The sequence below is a fragment of the Arachis hypogaea genome, chromosome 18, assembly GCF_003086295.3.
Source record: "Arachis hypogaea cultivar Tifrunner chromosome 18, arahy.Tifrunner.gnm2.J5K5, whole genome shotgun sequence".
NCBI lineage: Eukaryota > Viridiplantae > Streptophyta > Magnoliopsida > Fabales > Fabaceae > Arachis > Arachis hypogaea.
The window spans coordinates 81,509,583-81,519,602 of NC_092053.1; the positions used below are offsets into that span (position 1 = coordinate 81,509,583).

The 10,020-nt window shown below is 40.2% G+C and overlaps 1 non-coding gene across 1 annotated transcript; it reads right to left on the reverse strand.

Annotated features, from left to right (window-relative positions):
* Window positions 1–8,503: 8,503 nt before the first annotated feature.
* Window positions 8,504–8,611, reverse strand: LOC112774813 (small nucleolar RNA R71). The gene has a single exon (XR_003189272.1). It is a non-coding gene; the product is annotated as a small nucleolar RNA R71 (small nucleolar RNA).
* Window positions 8,612–10,020: the final 1,409 nt, after the last annotated feature.

Sequence of the window (10,020 nt, forward strand, 5' to 3'; positions counted from 1 at the left end):
CTAGAGACATCTGAGCTCCTTCTGCAAGCCCATAATAGAAGATGTCTAACTGAACCTACTCTGAAAACATTTCAGAGGAGCATTTTCGTAGCATCTCTCAGTATCTTTCCCAGGCATCATAAAGAGATTCATTATCTCCTTGTTTAAAGCATTGGATGTCCAGCCTTAGCTGTGCATCCGTTTTAGGGGAAAGTACTGATTCAGAAATTTTTCTGTCAGCTGTTTCCATGTCTTTATGCTGGCCTTAGGTTGGTTATTCAACCACCTCTTAGCTTGATCTTTTACAGTAAATGGAAACAGTAATAGTCTATAGACATCCTGATCTATTTCTTTATCATATACTGTGTCAGCAATCTGTAGAAATTGTGCCAGAAACTCTGTAGCTTCTTCCTGTGGAAGACCAGAATACTGGCAAGTTTGCTGCACCATGATAATGAGCTGAGGATTCTACTCAAAGCTACTGACTCCAATGGAGGGTATGCAGATACTACTCCCATATGGAGCAGTAGAGGGGTTAGAATATGACCCCAGAGTCCTCCTGGATTGTTCATTTCCGCTTAGGTCCATGATGGAGAAAGGGAGATGATGTAAAATAGAAAAAATATTTTTATTTATTTATTTATATATTTATTTCGAAAATGAAATAAATTAAAATAAATAAAAATTGAGTGAAGATTTTTGAAAAACTGAGGAGAGAGAAAGTGGTTATGAAGTTTTGAAAAAGATATGATTTGGAAAAGATTTTAAATTTTTTTTTTAAAAAAATCTGAAATTTTTTTTTTAAAAATAATTTTCGAAAATTTGTTTTAAAAATAGAGAGAAAAGATATTTTTGAATTTAGTCAGGAAAGAGAAAAACAGTAAGATAGCACAAGATTTAAAATTTTTAGATCTAATGCTCCTTATTTTTGAAAATTTTGGAGGGAAAACACCAAGAAATACCAAACTTAAAAATTTTAAGATCAAGACACAAGGAAAACTCAAGAATACTTTGAAGACTCACAAGAAAAGAAAAGAAGCATAAAAAGGGAATGGATTGGACAACTAAACAAAGAAGGATCGGACACCACAAAAGGAAGGGCTACACACTTGTTCTAAAAAGGGAATACATTGGAAAATGTTGCCATGCAACATTGGAAAAATGGAACCCCTAAAAGACCGAACAATCTCATTCATAAAGTGATGATCCTTGTCTTTTATCCATGCATTACCCCAACCGTCCATCAAGTAACCACTCAATCAATCCACACCCTCCATTCTCTCACAACTTCTCTATATAAAGGACCCTTGTTCCGTACCCACCTTCATTGTCATTACCCAACCTTCACCACTCTCCATTTCGGTGCGAGACTGGTGCACAAATTGTGAATCACACTTTTCACAACTCGTACCACTGACCAGCAAGTGCACTGGGTCGTCCAAGTAATACCTCACGTGAGTAAGGGTCGAATCCCACGGAGATTGTTGGTTTGAAGCAATCTATGGTTATCTTGTAAATCTTAGTCAGGAAGTCAATTATGTTTATCAGTTGAATTGCAAATAAACAAGAGAGCATGGATTAAAGGTTACTTGTTATGCAGTAATGGAGAATATGTTGGAGTTTTGGAGATACTTTGTCTTCTGAATCTCTGCTTTCCTCTGTCTTCTTGTTCACGCACGCACGTCCTCCTATGGCAAGCTGTGTGTTGGTGGATCACCGTTGTCAATGGCTACCTTCCATCCTTCCAGTGAAAACTACGCTCACGCGCTCTGTCACAGCACGGCGAATCACCGGTTGGTTCTCGATCCGGTTGGAATAGAATCCCTTGATTCCTTTACGTTTGTCACTAACGCCCAGCCTTCAGGAGTTTGAAGCTCGTCACAGTCATTCAGTCCTTGAATCCTACTCGGAATACCACAGACAAGGTTTAGACTTTCCGGATTCTCATGAATGCCGCCATCAATTCTAGCTTATACCACGAAGATTCTGATTAAAAGATCTAAGAGATACTCATTCAATCTGATATAGAACGGAGGTGGTTGTCAGGCACACGTTCATGGATTGAGAATGGTGATGAGTGTCACGGATCATCACCTTCATTACAGTTAAGCGCGAATGAACATCTTAGATAGGAACAAGCGTGTTTGAATAGAAAACAGAAATACTTGCATTAATTCATCGAGACACAGCAGAGCTCCTCACCCCCAACAATGGAGTTTAGAGACTCATGCCGTCAAAGAGTACAAAGTTCAGATCTAAAATGTCATGAGATATAAAATAAGTCTCTAAAAGTTGTTTAAATACTAAACTAGTAGCCTAGGTTTACAACAAATGAGTAAACTATGATGGATGATGCAGAGATCCACTTCTGGGGCCCACTTGGTGTGTGCTGGGGCTGAGATTTAAGCAATCCACGTGCAGAGGCCATTTGTGGAGTTGAATGCCAGTTTTTGTGCCAGTTTGGGCGTTCAACTCCAGCTTTTGATCCTTTTCTGGCGCTGGACACCAGAATTGGGCAGAGAACTGGCGTTGAATGCCAGTTTACGTCGTCTATCCTTGTGCAAAGTATGGACTATTATATATTGCTGGAAAGCCCTGGATGTCTACCTTCCAACGCAATTAGAAGCATGCCATTTCGAGTTCTGTAGCTCCGGAAAATCCACTTTGAGTGCAGGGAGGTCAGAATCCAACAGCATCAGCAGTCCTTTTTCAGCCTGAATCAGATTTTTGCTCAGTTCCCTCAATTTCAGCCAGAAAAATACTTGAAATTACAGAAAAGTACACAACTCATAGTAAAGTCCAGAAATATGAATTTTTCCTAAAAACTAATGAAAATAAACTAAAAACTAACTAAAACATACTAAAAACTATATGAAATTAACCCCAAAAAGCGTATAAAATATCCGCTTATCAGAGACACTCCCTACCCCATTAAAAACCTTTTTCCACCTCACTCTCTTCATCGCAATAAAACCTTATCCACCCAAAAATCTCCACAACTTGCATGGCGTCTTCGGGTTCTAAAAGAAGGAAGGGAAAGGAACACATGGAAGAACACTCATAGAATGAAAATAGATTTAGAAGCTTGCATCATGCATTGTAATACGGGTGGATGGTTGATAAGGAAATCATTTATGAGCTGGGATTTCAAGTTAAAAAGACTGAGTGCCCCGAAATCATAGAGAAGATAGAAAGGAGAAGATGGGAGCTCCTCACTGACCCGGTCATTAAGGTGAATGCAAACCTCATAAGAGAATTTTATGCAAATGCGGTTCGATATGATAAGAAGGATGAGTCTTACACAAGCTTTGTGAGAGGAAAGATGGTGGACTTTGGTCCCATGAGTGTCATGAGGGCATTGAAGTTACGGTCTATACAGTTTGAAGAAGAAAACTATCACTCAAGATTGGACAACCCCAATTATGACCAGATTCTGCAAGATCTTTGTGTACCAGGAGCTGACTGGGAAAGGGGTGCGGGAAATAAACCAAAGTTCATTAAGAGAACAGAGCTCACTCCTGAAGCCAAGGGGTGGTTTGAGCTAGTGAGAAGGTCTATTCTCCCAGCTGCAAACAACTCGGAGGTGAATGTCAAGAGAGCCACAATGGTGCACTATATACTGAAGGGAGGAGAAATCAAGGTTCATGAACTCATAGCTGAAGGTATTAGAAAGATGGTAGAGAAAAGCGACTCAAGAGGAACGTTAGGTTACCCCAGCACTATTTACCGAATATGCAAGAAAGCTGGGGTAGTTTTTGAAGATGAGAACCCCATGTGGATAAAGGAAGGCATCCCAATAACTGTACAAAGGATGAATGCTACAGCATCCCCTTTGCCTCAGCGGAAGCAAAGGAAGAGGACAGCCCCTTAAGTAGTGGAAGGACAAGTCTTAGAGGGTCAAGCACAACAGACCTTGGACATGCACCAATTGCAAGAGGCCATCGATGGCTTGTCTAGACAATATTTGGAAAGCCAAGGAGCACAGAAGGAGCTTTAACTACAGATGATGGGGCAGCAAGAGGAAATACTCTTGAGATGGATGACTCAGCAAGGTGAGTGGCAAAGGCAAATGATGGAACAGCAACTAAGTCAAGGACAACAATGGGGAGAAACATTCAACAGGATGGAACAAAGGCAAAACGAGCAACAAGAATCCACCCAGAGGCTAATCAACATCCAAGCACATCAAGGGGCACACATACATGAGATGCATCGAAGACAAATAGAACAGGCAGAACTATTGGACGAGCAAAGGGCATTCGCAGAAGGAGTTTACATGAGCGAAACAAGACATCACATAAACACTCAAGCCAGGCTCGGCTACTTAGTGGGACAGCTGCCAATATTGCATCCAGGAATAGCCAGGTATGACGAAATGAAGGATGAATTAGCACGAAAGGAACGACAAAGGGTGGAAGAGAGTCATGAGTCAGTGAGGAAGGCACTTGAGGATTGGAAGCAAGCAAGATTGGCATGGATGCGAGGAAATGCAAGAGGAAACAAGGAGGACAAGCAAGGAAAAGAGCATGGACATCCACAACAGTAAAAGGTTGTCGAGTTCCTTCTTTAGTTCACCTCTCTCTATGTTTTAAATAAGGAAGATCTTGTATGAAATAGAACATGCTTCCATGTTAGTTTAAATCTTTTTTTAAATTCTGTCTTTTAAGTTCTGAATAGGTCTATGTGCACTAGTCTTTATGTCACTGCATCCCTACTTTACTTACTTGTATGCTTGTCCCTTTTAATCAAATGAAGAGAGAATGCTTATGTTTCAAAAGACCAGAGTGGAGTTCATATTATGGAGTACATTCATGAGTTTGTGGTATGATCATAAGTTAGCTAAGTTGGTTCGATCATAAGGTGGGATGACAACTATCTGGCCTGAATACTTTACTTTGAATATACTCATGAGACTAAGTATATGACAAGATCCTAATAAGAGAAAGAGAAAAGAATAATAAAAGTGGAAAAACAAAAGAAAAAGAGTAAGCAATAAGGCTAGGCACCAATGGTTTTGATCTTAAGATATGTGTCTGTGGTGCTCCTGTGTGAGGGATCTACTTGGATGAATAAGCTCTTAGGGGTGCTTTATCACCTGGTAACTTGGGTTAACTAACCCGGGATTATCAGCTGAAAGTCCATTATCAAGAGTAACCCTCACCACAGAGCATTTAGTAATCCAAAGAGGTGCTGGACACCAAGGTCTCAAGAAGGAAAATAAATGAACTATATGCCTGTGGTGTGTATGTATGGGGGAGAGACTTGAGGGAGTAATTCCTTAGGGGTGCTTCAACACCTAGCACCTTGAACCAACTGGTTCGGGAGTGTTGGCTGAAAGCTTATCTTAAAAAGTTGCCCCCTTACAGAGCACTTAGCCTAAGAACACCAACAAGCTCTGAAATGACAATAAAGGGATCAATGAATAAAAGTCTCATCGGATGTAAGCAAAGTGAGTGTTTTAAGACATGATAAAGGTCTGAAAGCCAGGAATGAACCTAAGTTGCTATGCATGAAACCACCATAAAATCAGTGATATGACTTCCACAAGAATGACTCATTGCTCTTGGCATTCCATTCATCATTCTCTTGTTCCAGTACTTGCTTAGGGACAAGCAAGCTTTAAGTTTGGTGTTGTGATGCCAGGGCATCTTGGCCAGTTTCACTAACCCTTTCTTTACTATTTTTAGGTTAGTTTCATGCATTTCCTTAGGAAATAAGCTAATTTTGGGTAGATATTCACTTACACCTTGATTCAAGCATACATTGTGCATTTTACATTATTTGATGAGGATTTTGCATAAGCTTAGTGACAAATTGTATGTTGCATTGCCCATGACTTGGACTAGAACTTTGATGCACTCTATTGCTTGATTTCAGGACCAAAGGAAGCAAGGAATGGGAGGTAACTTGCAAAGTTAATGAGAAAAGTGATTGCCAATAACGCTCTCGAAGCCATCATTGACCACGTTAAGAGTCACGTTAACTAAGTTAACGTGAACTCTAACGTGGAGAAGGGAAGTTGAGCCAACGTTAGTGACACTTAACATTGCCACTAACGTTGGCAAATGCTCATAAGTGGCCACGTTAGAGTCCATGTTAACTTAGTTAACGTGGCCTCTAATGCTAAAGAGGGGAAGAAACGCCAACGTTAGTGACATTCAACATTGTCACTAACGTTGGCCGAAGGAGAAATATACCACGTTAACTCCCACGTTAACTTGGTTAACGTGGGAGCTAACGTAAGAAGCAAGAGTGGTCAACAATGTTAGTGACACCCAACATTGTCACTAACGTTGGAAGCAGCCACACAACCCCCCCAAGGAGCCACGTTAACTTCCACGTTAACTTAGTTAACGTGGAAGCTAACGTTAATGAGTGAAAGAATGGCCAACGTTAGTGACACTCAACATTGTCACTAACGTTGGGGATGGCTAAGCATGGCCACGTTAGAAGCCACGTTAACCTAGTTAACATGGACTCTAACGTGAGGCATAGGGGCACCTTGGAACGTTAGTGACAATGTTGAGTGTCACTAACGTCCTCGAAGGATGGCAAGCCCACGTTAAAGAGCCACATTAACTAAGTTAACGTGGGCTCTAACGTGGGAACAAAGGGGGCTTTTCAAAGTTATTGGAAATGTAAGTCTCAATAACGTGTGCGAAGGACTTAGAGGCAACGTTAGTGGCAACGTTTATGCCACTAACGTTGAAGTTAACGTGGCTTTTACTTAGTAACGTTAGTGAGAAAGTTGATTGTCACTAACGTTCTCGAAGTTATATTTTCATTAAACGTTAACACCCCTAACGTCCTGAGCTAAAGTCTCTGCCCACTTCACATTTTCTCTCTGCAAGTAAAGCCAAGCCCAAATGAAGAAGAGAACTGCTTCAAACTCAAGATCCAAAGGCCCAAGACTTGAAGAGCCAACTAGAAGTTGAGAGAAGTAGTATATACAGGAGTAGCTTTGAATTGTTAAGGAGTTCTGGAAGTTTGGAAAAAGAAAACCACTCTCTGTATTTTACCTTCTCTGAAATTTCTAGTTTTATGATGTATTCTCCATCTTTGTTTTCATTTTCTAGAGCTATGAACAACTAAACCCTTTTCATTGGGTTAGGGAGCTCTGCTGTAATTTGATGGATCAATACTAATTTTCATTATTCTTCTTCTATCTTTTCTCTTGATTTTACTTGAAAGCTTTCGATCTTCATCCAATTGAGTAGTTATCTTGGAAAAGAAGCTATTCAAACTTGGATCTCTTCTGAACCTAGAAAGAGGAATGAAGAGATCAAGCTAGAAATGCTTTCTCATGATGGACCAAATTGGGTTTGGATGGGTATGTGACTATAACCCTCTCAATATTTGATTTGAGAAATGCATGTGGTATAATCAGTGACCATACTTCATCTCTTCTCATGAGCAATTGACCAAGGAATTGGCTATTGATCAAGATTTGAGAGATTGAATTGCAAGAAATTGTAATTCAATCAATTAAGATTGCCAAGGAGATCAATGAGTGCATTGATTGAGGAAGAGATGAAAATGAACTTGATCCAGAGAATTGCAACATCTCCTAAGCCCAATGAACTCCCCATCTCTGATCTTACCCATTCTCTTTAATTTCTGCCATTTACTTTTATGCGCAAATCCCCCATTCCCATTTACAATTCTGCAATTTATTTTCAGTCATTTACTTCCAGTCCTTTAATTCTAAGCATTTACTTTTCTGTTATTTACATTCCCGCCATTTTATTTTCTGCAACTCTCAACCCAAATTCTGGATTCGCTCAACTAGAACATTCTTCTAATTAAAGTTGCTTGATCAATCAATCCCTGTGGGATTCGACCTCACTCTATTGTGAGTTTTTACTTGACGACAAATTCGGTACACTTGCCGAAGGGAGATTTGTTGTGAGACAAGTTTTCCCCGCATCAGGAATCTCTATACTGTGACATAGAGGATTCCATATTTTCTTTGTTATTCCCTTCTTGTCATATGAGCAGGAGTAAGGACAAGAACATTCTTGTTGAAGGAGATCCTGAACCTGAAAGGACTCTGAAAAGGAAACTAAGAGAAGCTAAAATACAACAATCCAGAAACAACCATACAGGAATTTTTGAACAGGAAGAGGAGATGGCAGCCGAAAATAATAATAATGCAAGGAGGATATTTGGTGACTTTATTGCACCTAATTCCAATTTACATGGAAGAAGCATCTCCATCCCTACCATTGGAGCAAACAACTTTGAGCTTAAACCTCAATTAATTTCTCTGATGCAACAAAACTGCAAGTTTCATGGACTTCTATCTGAAGATCCTTTTCAGTTCTTAACTGAGTTCTTGCAGATTTGTGATACTGTTAAGACTAATGGAGTAGATTCTGAAGTCTACAGGCTCATGCTTTTCCCTTGTGCTGTGAGAGACAGAGCTAGAATATGGTTGGATTCTCAACCTAAAGATAGCCTGAACTCTTGGGATAAGCTGGTCAAGGCTTTCTTAGCCAAGTTCTTTCCTCCTCAAAAGCTGAGTAAGCTTAGAGTGGATGTTCAAACCTTCAGACAGAAAGAAGGTGAATCCCTCTATGAAGCTTGGGAGAGATACAAAGAACTGACCAAAAAGTGTCCTTCTGACATGCTTTCAGAGTGGACCATCCTGGATATATTCTATGATGGTCTGTTTGAATTAGCTAAGATGTCATTGGATACTTCTGCAGGTGGATCCATTCACCTAAAGAAAATGCCTGCAGAAGCTCAAGAACTCATTGACATGGTTGCTAATAACCAGTTCATGTACACTTCTGAGAGAAATCCTGTGAGTAATGGGACGCCTCAGAAGAAGGGAGTTCTTGAAATTGATACTCTGAATGCCATATTGGCCCAGAATAAAATATTGACTCAGCAAGTCAATATGATTTCTCAGAGTCTGAATGGAATGCAAGCTGCATCCAACAGTACTCAAGAGGCATCTTCTGAAGAAGAAGCTTATGATCCTGAAAACCCTGCAATAGCAGAGGTGAATTACATGGGTGAACCATATGGAAACACCTATAACCCCTCACGGAGAAATCATCCAAATCTCTCATGGAAGGATCAACAAAATCCTCAACAAGGCTTTAATAATGGTGGAAGAAACAAGTTTAGTAATAGCAAGCCTTTTCCATCATCCACTCAGCAACAGACAGAGAACTCTGAACAAAGTACCTCTAATTTAGCAAACTTAGTCTCTGATCTATCTAAGGCCACTCTGAGTTTCATGAATGAAATAAGGTCCTCCATTAGAAATTTGGAGGCACAAGTGGGCCAGCTGAGTAAGAAAATCACTGAAACCCCTTCTAGTGCTCTCCCAAGTAATACAGAAGAAAATCCAAAAGGAGAGTGCAAGGCCATTGACATAGTCAACACGGCCGAACCTAGAGAGGAAGGGAAGGACGTGAATCCCAAGGAGGAAGACCTCCTGGGATGTCCAATGATCAATAAGGAGTATCCCTTTGAGGAACCAAAGGACTCTGAGGCTCATCTAGAGACCATAGAGATTCCATTAAACCTCCTTACGCCCTTCATGAGCTCTGATGAGTATTCCTCTTCAGAAGAGAATGAGGATGTTACTGAAGATCAAGTTGCCAAGTTCCTTGGTGTAATCATGAAGCTGAATGCCAATTTATTTGGTAATGAGACTTGGTGAGATGAACCTCCCCTGTTCACCAATGAACTAAATGCATTGGATCAACTGAGATTGCCTTAGAAGAAACAGGATCCTGGAAAGTTCCTAATACCTTGTACCATAGGCACCATGACCTTTGAAAAGGCTCTATGTGACCTTGGGTCAGGAATAAACCTCATGCCACTCTCTGTAATGGAGAAACTGGGAATCTTTAAGGTACAAGCTGCTAAAATCTCATTAGAGATGGCAGACAATTCCAGAAAATAGGCTTATGGACAAGTAGAGGACATATTAGTAAAGGTTGAAGGCCTTTACATCCCTGCTGATTTTATAATCCTAGATACTGGGAAGGATGAGGATGAATCCATCATCCTTGGAAAATCCTT